Here is a 12030-nt window from a genome sequence, read left to right on the forward strand (position 1 = left end):
GGTGTTAGTAATGACAGGAAAATTTGCAAACCTCCCCTACCATGGTGAATTCTAAGAACTCTAAGTCATGACTAGTCTGTTGGTGTGTTTGCATGAACCTGTGCAGCTGAGCTGATAAGAATTTTGAAAGTATTTTACTATGCCTTCTTCCTAATGCTTGAAAGGAAAACTGAGTTGTATGTCTGAATAATTTGGTCTTGAGGCAAAGCTATGTTAACTCACCTGTACTGGTACATCCCTGCTAGCAATTGCATGTGATTACTTGGGTTTATGTATTGGGCAGGAGACTATGTACCTTATCACTTAACTTTTTTTAAAAAAAGCATTTTAACAACTGTCCATTTCATGGAGCATTACATCTGTACAGGATAAAACTGTGTCTTAACAATTAAATAGAGTTGACACAAGTATTTTAACAGTAGCTGGACAGTGAGAAGGGAATCTAGAAAAAAGATAAAATTAACTGATTTGAATACAGTTATAATTGCAGATAAAACAAGCAGATTCAGATTATTTTTTTCTAAAAGAGTAAGGGGCAATATCATGAAAAGTGCTAGGCATGTTGTCCTGGCAGGCTATTTTTAGTTTCTGAAACTTGCAGTGTTGGAAGGGAGAATTATTCATAGAGAAACTCTAGGTTAGGAGATAGTTAATAATTTCTGCAGATATTATAAGTAATTCAGGATTTGCTGCTTATTATTTTTATCATGGTAGTTGTATTGTGTCTGGCTGATACAGAGTTAATTTTCCCCGTAGCAGTCCTCATAGTGCTGTGCTCTGTAGGTAGCTAGAAAGGTGTTGCTACTGCTGAGCAGAGCTTCCAGGGCTTCCAGGGCACCAAGGCTTCCTCCCTCACCAGTAGACAGGGTGTGGGCAAGATCTTGGGAGGGAACATAACCAGGACGGCTGACCCAAACTGACCAAAGGGATATTCCTTGTCATGCTCATCAATAAAAGCTGAAAGGGGCAGGGGGCAGCATTTGCTATTATGATGCTTGTCTTTTGGAGCAACCTCTACATGTACTGGACATCACCTGCTGATGGGAAACAGAGAATAGAACTTTTGTTTTCCTTTGCTTCTGCATGCAGCCTTCGTATTTGCTTTATTAAATTGCCTTTATCTTGATCCACAAGGGGGTTTTTTCCATCTTTTTTTCTCTCCCCGCTGTCCTGCCAAGGAGGGGAATGATAGAGTAGCTTGGTTGGCACCTGGCATCCAGCCAAGGTCAACCTACCACAGTCCTTTTTGGCACCCATCATGGGGCTCCAGGAATTTGAGATAAGGGTAGTAATTGGGAGAGGTAATGGGCAAAGCATGTACTGAACAATGTTAGAGAGCACAATGGGAATTTAGATTCTTGTAATTGTGGTGAAGGGATGAGGGGTGGATTGTGTGTAAATTGTCCACTTCTGTTCGGTGTTGTGATGATGTTATTTTGATTTTGGTGTGGGGAATTTTTTTTGTTGATATGAGTGAAGTTTGTGAAGATGGTGTGATGAACATGGATTTTAATGGTAATTCTTAAACATGTGATTCACAAAGGCAAGGAGTGGGATGTATTGGGTTTGCATGGCAAGGTTTTGGTAGAGGGGCTACAGGGGTGGCTTTTGTGAGAAGATGCTAGAAGCTTTCCCTGTGTCAAATAGACCCAACGCCAGCTGGCTCCAAGACAGACCTGCTGCTGGCCAAGGCTGAGCCCATCAGGAACAGTGGTAGTGCCTCTGTGATAGCATATTTAAAAAGGGATAAAAAAACCTACACGACTGCAGCTGAAGAGAGGAGTGAGAATATATGAGAAACAACTGTGCAGACACCAAGGTCAGTGAAGAAGGAGGGGGAGGAGATGCCCCAGGCTCCAGAGCAGAGATTCCTCTGCAGCCCATGGTGAAGACCATGGTGAGGCAGGCTCTCCCACTTCAACCCATGGAGGTTAGCGGTGGAGCAGATATCCCATGCCAAAGACCTCATGGGAAGCCCATGCTGGACCAGCCTCCTGGCAGGACCTGTGGACTCGTGGAGAGATGAGCCCACACTGGAGATTTGCTGACAGGACTTGTGGCCCCGCAGGGGACCCACACTGGAGCAGTCTGTTCCTGAAAGACTGCACCGTATGGAAAGGACCGACATTGGAGCAGTTCATGAAGAGCTCTACTCTGTGGGAACGGCTCACATTGAAGAATTTTGTCAAGGACTGTCTCCCACGGGAGGGACCCCATGCTGGAGCAGGGGAAGAGTGTGAGGAGTCCTTTCCCTGAGGAGGAAGGAGCGGTAGAGACAACAGGTGATGAACTGACCATAGCGCTCATTCCCTATCTCCCGGCACCACTGGCATTGAGGAAGTAGAGAAATCAGGAGTAAAGTTGAGCCCGGGAAGAAGGGGACGGGTGGGGAGAAGGTATTTTAAGATTTTGTTTTATTTCTCGTTATCCTACTCTTTTAATTGGTAATAAATTAAACTCATTTCCCCAAGTTGAGTCTGTTTTGCCCGTGATGGTAATTGGTGGGTGATCTCCCTGTCCTTATCTTCACCCACGAACCTTTCATTCTATTTTCTCTCCCTTGTCCAGTTGAGACAGGGAGTGACAGAACAGCTTTGGTGGGCACCTGCCATCCAGACAAGGTCAAACCACCACAGTAGTACACAGGTACCAAATGCAAAATCAGGCATCCATTAAGAAGTTGCACAGCAAGTAAGAGCTATGAAATGGAGAAAAAAGCAACAGTATGCATATGCAAATTTGCATAATGTAGTGATGTGTAAGTACTGTTCTGTCCCTTCCTATGACTGACCACTGCTTTTCTTTTTCTACTTTTTCTCTTTTAAGATCAGAAAATATCTCACAACTCTTTTCACCAGCCATTTTGTGGCTTGTACTGCATGCATTATTTTTCTTGGCATTCAAATGTGGCATTTGGTTCTTCAGCTCTTTCAGTTGGCAGGAGATCTACTCTTTTCTTCACTACTTCTTTTCCCAGAGGGGACTTTGAGTCCCAACTTTTTTTTCTATTCAGTGTGCAGCTTCTGGCAAACCAACATTTTTTCTTTCCTGTCAAGTCCTTAATGTTTTTTAGCAAGTTTAGAACGATAATCTGATTTTGCTCTTAATGAAGAAATCAAGCTCTATACTATTAATCAAAATACAACTACTTTTCTTTAAATTTAATCAGTTTTGCTGTACATGCAGACTACAATAAAGACATTTCTTTCTGCTCTAGAGCTGGCTATAGTCAGATTCACATGTATATTTCCCACTTTTCATTCCTTTATGTCTTTTCCAGTCAAACACAGTTTACGCAGCAAAGCAAAGGGAACTATTATAATATCAAATGCATTAAATGCCTCATATGAAACATGTTGTACTTCAAGTATTTTCTTATTTTTTTATTAACAAAATAATAGGGCTATCTAGCAGAAAATAAGGAGTCTTTATTTCTCACTGTTAGCCAACTGGAGTAACTACTCAAGTGGAGCCTTACTACAGTGATATTTATGTATTTCACAGATTTTACTTTAAATTTTAGCTTGTGTTAATTACTACTTGTTAACTAATGCAAGGCAATAAACAGGTTTTTCTTACTGATAGTACAACCTAAGAGATTTTTTGCTAGGTCTTTGGCCCCAATGAAAGGGTTGCTTTAAAGGTTTTTGCAGCAAATCAGATTTTTGTGTGTGTGTGTGTTCTTCTTCTATTTAAGCTCCTATGGGTTATTGGAAAGAAGCATCTCAAGTGTCTTAGTGTTCCTCAGAGGTGCCCCATGTAGCCCTTGTCTAATTAGTTACAGATGCTAGCATTGTCTGGATCCCTATTCATTTTATTTAGGATTTTATCTGCCCAAGTGTTGTAGTACTGAGGACCTAAATTCCATCTCAGAACTTCTTGTTCACCTTCTCTCTTCTTCCTGGCTCTGTGCTAAGCATTACACAGCCAAATGTAAAGATCTAGCCTATGTTTAGGGAAAAAAAATTTAGTAGTATGGTATCAGGTAATATAATTTTGAAATACTTAATCAATTTATGATGGAAAAAATATCGCTGAAATCAATGTTTGAGGTTTTTTAGTTTTACTTGAAAGTATGTGTAAAAAGATTATCCAGTAGAGATTAAAAATAATGTATTCATTCTTCAGAGTATGTAAGTCAAAGAGATTTCATATAGTGTTGAACTGGAAGCATCTAGATTATTGATGACTATATTCAGGAAACTTCACTTTTCTTGTCTAATAACTTTTTAGCAAACAGTAACATTTCTGGTAATACTGAAAAGCAAATGTAGCTTGATATGGAATCCTTCATTTTAGTATTTACTTAGTCCCATACTTCATGTTATATTCCAGTGTTTTTATGAACTGTTAGTAAAAATAAAAATATATTCAATTCAAGCATAAATATTCTTAATCTACCAGGCATAAAGATATTTTAATACTACATAGTATCTCATTCCCAGTGAAAACTATGGAATAAGTCATACACTGATAATTTAGTAGCTATATTTACAATTAGACAATTATGACATCTTGTGATTAAATCCTTGAATGGATTTACAGGAACTGTGGCCTGTATTTTCCTACTGGTGGAATCTGGAAAGACTTCTTTTTGATCTCCAGGGGAATCTCTTAAGAAGCAATTAAGAGGATCAGTGAAAGGAGAGAATCAAAACTGCTGAGTATGGTCATGAGAACTTCATCCACAGCATGCATTCAGAAACAAAATAATTAAATCAGAGCTTTCAGTTTGGTAGCAATATAGGAAGAGTAAACTTGAAACTAAAGAGAGGAAGATGCTTCCGATATCCTGAGGGCATGTAGCATTCAACATCTGAATAGCTTATCACTGAAATCTAAAAGCAGGAGTGCTGACCAGGGAGCAAGTAAGAATTAATCTCAATTATAATATACAAAAAACCCCACTATCTCAAGGAGTACAAAACCTTTATTAGCAAAAGGAAATAAAAGATGGTGCTGGCTAGTGACCTTCTGCTCAAGGTGATGTGGAAACATCTGCACCATCTGACACTTACATTACAGCTGGTGTGCTTCTTCACAAAAGTCCAAATATGCCAAGTTGTGAAGGATTCTACTGATCACTAGCATAAATAAAGAATGTTAATGATACTGCCAAGAATGATCCTAAGCAAATCAAAAGTGCTTATAAGGCTCTATGACAATAAAGAGGTTGAAGATTCAAGAGATATTATTCTCTCTCCTCTCAAGTCCAAGTCAAACATCAGTCAGATATACCCTAAATATAACTACATGGCTTCTATCCTGAGATAAGAGAACTTTAAATTAAGAACTATGTGGCAATGACAAAAATCTTCATTTTAAATAATGCATGGACATAGCTCTAACCCCTGAGAAAGATAGGATTATTTAAAACAGGATTAAAGAAGTGATCACACAGAGTCATGGGTCAGTTTGCCAGATATCTTAGCTGTTTTTATGCTAATGGTAGAAGAAAGAGAAACAGAGAAGAATTAACAGAAGAATTAATGAGGAATAGACAAATGGGCATTATAGAGAATTTATTATATGTATTACACTAGTAGTGAAATCATATAGAGGATATAACTTCTTTAGCAAGAAGGGAAGAAGAGAGGAAATGTTGGCTTGTATTTCAATAATATAACGGTTGCTTTGAGATCTCAAAAATAGGGTTAGTTAGAGCTGTTAAATATCTGTTGGTATCCAGGAAGGCAGAAAAGAACATGGTTGTTCTTGGTATTTATCCAAAGCCATGGGACTTGGTAGTAACGGGAGATTTTAGTTAACCACAGAACTTGTTGGGAAAGAAGTTATATTGACAGACTGTCCGGGAAAAAAAAAATCTCAAGCAGGTAGATGTCAATAAATTCAGAGAATTTATTTAAAAAATTTTCTAGGGTGCAAGTTCAAGAGAAATCTGTGGGTTCTTCAACAGAACACTAGTAAAGACCATAGTACAAGCTTCACCAATATGAAGAAAAATAAGTGTAAAAGACCATCTTGGCTAAATTGTCTTCTTTCACCTTAGATAATGAGGAAAATTTCTGTATTTACTAAGCATGGTAGAATGATACATGCATGTTGGAACAAGTCAAAAGTGCCAAAGCACTCAATGAGGTGAAACTAGCAAGAGAAATGAAGATTTAACGTGACATATTTATATTAGTACATCAATAGGGAGAAGAAGAACAAAGAAATCTTTGACAGCTAAGAGAGGTGCTGCAGGAAAGGAAAGACTGCTCATAGTGGGTGCAGAGAAAGCAAAAATGTACAATGGCTTTTTATCACACATGTTTACTGAAAGGGTTATCAGTGAGCATATGACATGCACAGCTAATCCTAGGGCTAGAACCTCCATTGTAGATAAGGAAATAACAGGTTATATAGGTTAGGTATCTTAAAACTGATTTAATGAACTTTATTTTGTGTTACATAACTGTCTGGAAAACATAGATCTGTTACTGGGTTTCTATGAGAATTCTCAGAGGATGGATGAGGTACCAACAGACTGAAAAAGAATTATGTAGAACTTATGTTTAAGAGGGGAAAGGAAGGAGAATGTGGGAAATTATTTTCAATTCACAGAAAAGTCACGGAACAGATTAAACTACTTAAAGTAGCTAAAAAGAGAAAAGAAATAAGAGACAACATGTATATGGCAAGAGCAAACCTATGAAAGCAATCTAATTCCTTGCTAGGAGAGGATATCAGATTTTGTAGGTAAGGAAAGAGCAATAGATGCCCAGTATTTGGACTTCACTTAAGGTTTTGACATTATCTCGTGTTTTCTTGTAAGCAAATTAAGGAAACATGGGCTTGATGAATATAATGGTAGGTCAGACAGATCAATCTTATTCTTAATGTCTGAATTCAAACTTCTGCAGTGTAGACTGCATCAAGTATGTCAGAGTCACTAAAACTGAGTTAGATAAGCAGGCACTTCTTTGGTATATCTAAATGTCTGAAGCATGGCAAATGGCACTGGAAGTGTCTATAAAGAGAATGTAGAGGACCTCCTCAGATGTAGCTGCCTAAAAAAGTGGAAATTAATCTCCCCCTCTTCTCCCCAGGACAAAATTATAAAGGCAATTGTCCTGGTTCAGCTAGCATAGGGTTAAGTTTCCCCAGCAGAGAGGGGGAAGGGATCTCCAGCCGGGTTATTCATACCATGCTGATGTCAGGTCCGGTAGTGAGAGCGTGGGAACTTTTTCCATGGTGGCTTTGGTGGCGGAGAGCTCACAGCCAGCTTGTTCCGTAACCATTTGCGGTATTTCTCTGTATATCTTTTGTCTTGTTCACTGTTATTGCTGTTTATTGTTGTTACCATTGCTACTGTTGTTGTTCAGATTGTTTATCACACTGTTGTATTAAATTTCTTCTTATTTTAACCTGGGGCTTGTGCCTCACTGCCAGCCTGACCGGCTGAGGGTGGGGGAGGGGCAAAGGGCAACATGGTCTCCGGTCCCGGCAGGGCTTAAACCACCACAGCCTTTTTGGCGCACCAACGTGGGGCACGAATTGGGTTGAAATAAGAATCAGAAAGGGACAGACCCTGAACAGAGTGTGTTAGAGCAATCTGTTGGGTGTAATTTTTCTGTTTGTATTTGTACTGTGTAATAATGTTTGCAGTGCTGGCCCACTTGCTTGCGTGGTGGGGCTGGATTAATCCTTATATCCAGTGTATGACCCCAGTGCTGGCGTTTGTTATCGGTGGAAAATGTGTAAAGGGTCTTATGTTGTTATACAGGCTCCTGACTGCTTATAATGCCTTTGTATCGCTGTGCGTGGGGGCGGGCCGGTACCTGTTTGCCGTTTGGGCTTTTGTTAGGGGTATCACCCCCTCTGTGGGTGAGACAGGGGAAGAGATCCTCTCGGTTTTGGGGAGTTTCAATTATCCTTGGAGCCTGCAGGCCACTGTGATTGCAGCACAATGCTTTCTGAATGTCTGCCTGATTTCAGTTTTGGCCATACGGCACTTCTCTAACAATAGCAGTGCCGGGAAACCTGCCCCGAGGTCAGATAATAGCGAGTGGCGAGGGGTGTGGGAAAAGATGGGGAAAGACCTGAGTCGGTGGGCACCTCCAATGCTTTGGAATTTCACTTCCGAACAAATGCAGAGCCCTGATAAGCTGATGGAGTGCTTAGAAAGGGTGTATTACCAAGCTGGCAAAACCCAGGAGACACAAATCGCTGCAATGTGTTGGGGACTTGCCCATGCCTACCGTGTCCTCTTTAATACCACCCACTTCCCTCAAGGGGGAGAAAAGGCTACAGAACCTGAGAGTGAACTTACTGGTACAGTATCTGGGCCGGGGGAACAGGCAGAGCCAGTCTCAGTCGCCTCCACCAGCACAGCGACTGAGCCAGAGAGCCAGCCAGTGCCGGTGTCAGTCGCCCTGATACAGAAAACAAAATATACCAGAAAGTCAGTTCGCAGAGTGAGGGATGAGGATGAGCCAGGCCCATCACAGGAACAGGAGGAAGGGCCAGAGGTGATCGTCCGATCTCTATCCCCGACTGAGCTGCGAGATATGCGGAGAGATTTCGGCCACCTGGGAGGCGAGCAGATTTGCACCTGGCTGCTCCGATGCTGGGACAATGGAGCCAGTGCTTTTGAGATGGAGGGGAGAGTGGCCAAGCAGCTGGGATCTTTGGCCAAGGATGCTGGCATTGATAGGGAAATAGGGAAACAGACTCAAACCCTCAGCCTTTGGAAGCGACTCCTGTTCAGTGTAAGGGAGAGGCACCCCTACAAGGATGATATCCTTTGTCAGCTAGGCAAATGGACCAGCATTGAGAAAGGCATCCAGAACCTCAGGGAACTGGCTGTGTTTGAGATGATCTATGGTGATCTGAACAATGAGCAGTCACCCATGGACCCAGATCAGGCCCCTTGCACACACCTGATGTGGAGAAAGTTCCTGAAGAGCGCACCAGAAGCACACTCAAAAGCATTGGCAATAGTGTCCTGGTGGACAGACACACAGACTCTAACAGTGGATGGAGTGGTTGGCAAGCTCCGGCAATATGAGGGAAATCTCCCTTCATCTCAACATTCCTGGGTCTCAACTGTGGAGGAACTGTCTCAAAGGGTCCAGAAAATGGAAGAGGACATGTCCTACATTCCACCTGCACAGGCTGATGTCTCAGCCATTAGAAGTAAACGTTTCCCCACCCAAGAGAAAGGCAGCAGAAGGCACACACCACGAGGCACCCTGTGGTTTTTCCTCCGCGACCATGGAGAAAACATGAGGAGGTGGGATGGACAGCCCACTGCCGCCCTAGCTGCACGAGTAGAGCAGCTGAAAGGGAAGACCATCACAAAAGGGGAGTCCTCCAAGAACAGCACAGCTCCAGTGTCCAGTCAGAAATCCCCCAGACAGAATAGAATGGTGAACATTATGTCTGACCCTCTTGAGGGGACCAGTAAATCATTCTTACAAGAAGTGAGTGATGCTGAGCAGGATTAGAGGGGCCCTGCCTCCAGCCAGGTGGGGGAAAGGGATAATCGGATTTACTGGACAGTGTGGATCCGATGGCCTGGCACGTCAGACCCACAAGAGTATAAGGCTTTGGTGGACACTGGCACACAGTGCACCCAGATGCCATTGAGCTACAGTGGGGTTGAATCCATCTGCATCTCCGGAGTGACAGGGGGATCCCAACAGCTGACCCTACTGGAAGCTGAAGTGAGCCTGACTGGGAAGGACTGGCATAAGCACCCCATTGTGACTGGCCCAGATGCCCCGTGCATCCTGGGCATAGACTATCTCAGGAGAGGGAACTTCACAGACCCAAAAGGGTACCGGTGGGCTTTTGGTGTAGCTGCCCTGGAGGAGGTTGAACAGTTGTCCACCTTACCCGGCCTCTCAGAGGATCCCTCAGTGGTGGGGCGGCTTAAGGTTGAGGAGCAGCGAGTGCCGATTGCTACCAGGACGGTGCATCGGCGGCAGTACCGCACCAACCGAGATTCTCTGGTCCCCATCCATCAGCTGATCCGTCAACTAGAAAGCCAGAAGGTGATCAGCAAAGTTCACTCACCCTTCAACAGCCCTATATGGCCAGTGAGAAAGCCTAATGGTGAATGGAGGCTAACTGTGGAGTACTGCGGCCTGAATGAAGTTACGCCAGCAATGAGTGCTGCAGTGCCGGACATGCTAAACTCCAGTATGAACTGGAGTCAAAGGCAGCCAAGTGGTACACCACAACTGACATTGCTAACGCGTTCTTCTCCATTCCGATAGCACCAGAGTACAGGCCACAGTTTGCGTTCACTTGGAGAGGCATCCAGTACACCTGGAATCGATTGCCCCAGGGGTGGAACCACAGCTCCACCATTTGCCATGGACTGGTCCATACTGCACTGGAGAAAGGTGGGGCTCCAGAACCCCTGCAGTACATTGATGACATTATTGTATGGGGGGACACAGCTGAGGAAGTCTTTGAGAAAGGGAAGAAGATAATTTAAATCCTTCTGAAGGCCGGCTTTGCCATTAAGCAAAAGAAAGTTAAGGGGCCTGCAAGGGAAATTCAATTCCTAGGAATAAAATGGCAAGATGGGCGTCGCCACATCCCAATGGATGTGATAACAGCCATGGCCCCACCAGCCTCTAAAAAGGAGACTCAGTCTTTCCTGGGCGCTGTGGGGTTTTGGAGGATGCACATCCTGAACTACAGCCTGATTGTGAGCCCTCTCTACCATGTAACCCGTAAGAAGAACGATTTTGAATGGGGCCCCGAGCAACAACAATCCTTTGAACAATTGAGTGGGAGATTGCCCAAGCAGTAGCCCTTGAGCCAGTCCGGGAAGGGCAAGAGGTTAAGAACATGCTCTACACCGCAGCCGGGGAGAATGGCCCTACCTGGAGCCTCTGGCAGAGAGCACCTGGGGAAACCCGAGGCCGACCTCTAAGCTTTTGGAGCTGGGGATACAAAGGTTCTGAAGCTAATTATACACCAACTGAGAAGGAGATACTGGCAGCGTACGAAGGAGTTTGAGCTGCCTCAGAAGTGGTCAGCACTGAAACACAGCTCCTCCTGGCACCCTGACTACCGGTGCTGGGGTGGATGTTCAAAGGAAAGGTTTCCTCCACATATCATGCAACAGATGCCACATGGAGTAAATGGGTTGCGTTGATAACACAATGGGCTCGAATAGGGAACCCCAGCTGCCCAGGGATACTAGAGGTGATTACGAACTGGCCAGAGAGCAAAGATTCCGGGATGTCACCAGAACAGGAGGTGACACGTGCTAAGGAGGCCCCACCATATAACGAGCTGCTGGATGAGGAGAAGCAATATGCCCTCTTCACTGATGGGTCTTGTCGCATTGTGGGAAAACATCGACAATGGAAGGCTGCTGTATGGAGTCCCACACGATGGGTCACTGAAGCTGCTGAGGAACAGGGTGAATCGAGACAGTTCGTAGAGGTGAAAGCCATCCAGCTTGCTTTGGATATTGCGGAGTGGGAAAAGTGGTCAAGGCTCTACCTCTACACCGACTCGTGGGCAGTGGCGAATACCCTGTGGAAATGGCTGCAACAATGGAAGCAGAACAACTGGCAATGTAAGGGTAAAACCGTCTGGACTGCTGAAGTATGGCAGGACATTGCAGCCCGTGTGGAAAACCTCGTTGTGAAGGTGCGCCATGTGGATGCCCATGTACCCAAGAGTCGGGCCACTGATGAACATCGACACAACCAGGCAGACCAAGCTGCTAAGATTAGAGTGGCTCAGGTGGACTTGGACTGGCAGCGCAAATGTGAACTGTTCATAGCCCGATGGACCCATGAGACCTTGGGCCACCAAGGTAGAGATGCAAAATACAGGTGGGCTCGAGATCGAGGGGTGGACCTCACCATTGACACCCTTGCAGAGATCATCCACGGATGTGAGACGTGTGCTGCAATCAAACATACCAAGCAGGTGAAGCCCCAGCGAAATGGAGAGCGATGGCTGAAATATAGATATGGAGAGGCCTGGCAGATCGACTACATCACACTGCCACAGACCTGCCGAAGCAAGCGCCACATGCTCGCAATGGTGGAA

General features: G+C 44.1%; 1 protein-coding gene across 1 annotated transcript in view; it reads left to right on the plus strand.

The window, feature by feature from the left end:
- ANKS1B (ankyrin repeat and sterile alpha motif domain containing 1B) overlaps positions 1-12030 on the plus strand; it is a 467048-nt gene that overhangs the window by 233031 nt on the left and 221987 nt on the right. The gene's annotated exons all lie outside the window — the stretch shown is intronic.

Source organism: Athene noctua, chromosome 3, assembly GCF_965140245.1.
Source record: "Athene noctua chromosome 3, bAthNoc1.hap1.1, whole genome shotgun sequence".
NCBI lineage: Eukaryota > Metazoa > Chordata > Aves > Strigiformes > Strigidae > Athene > Athene noctua.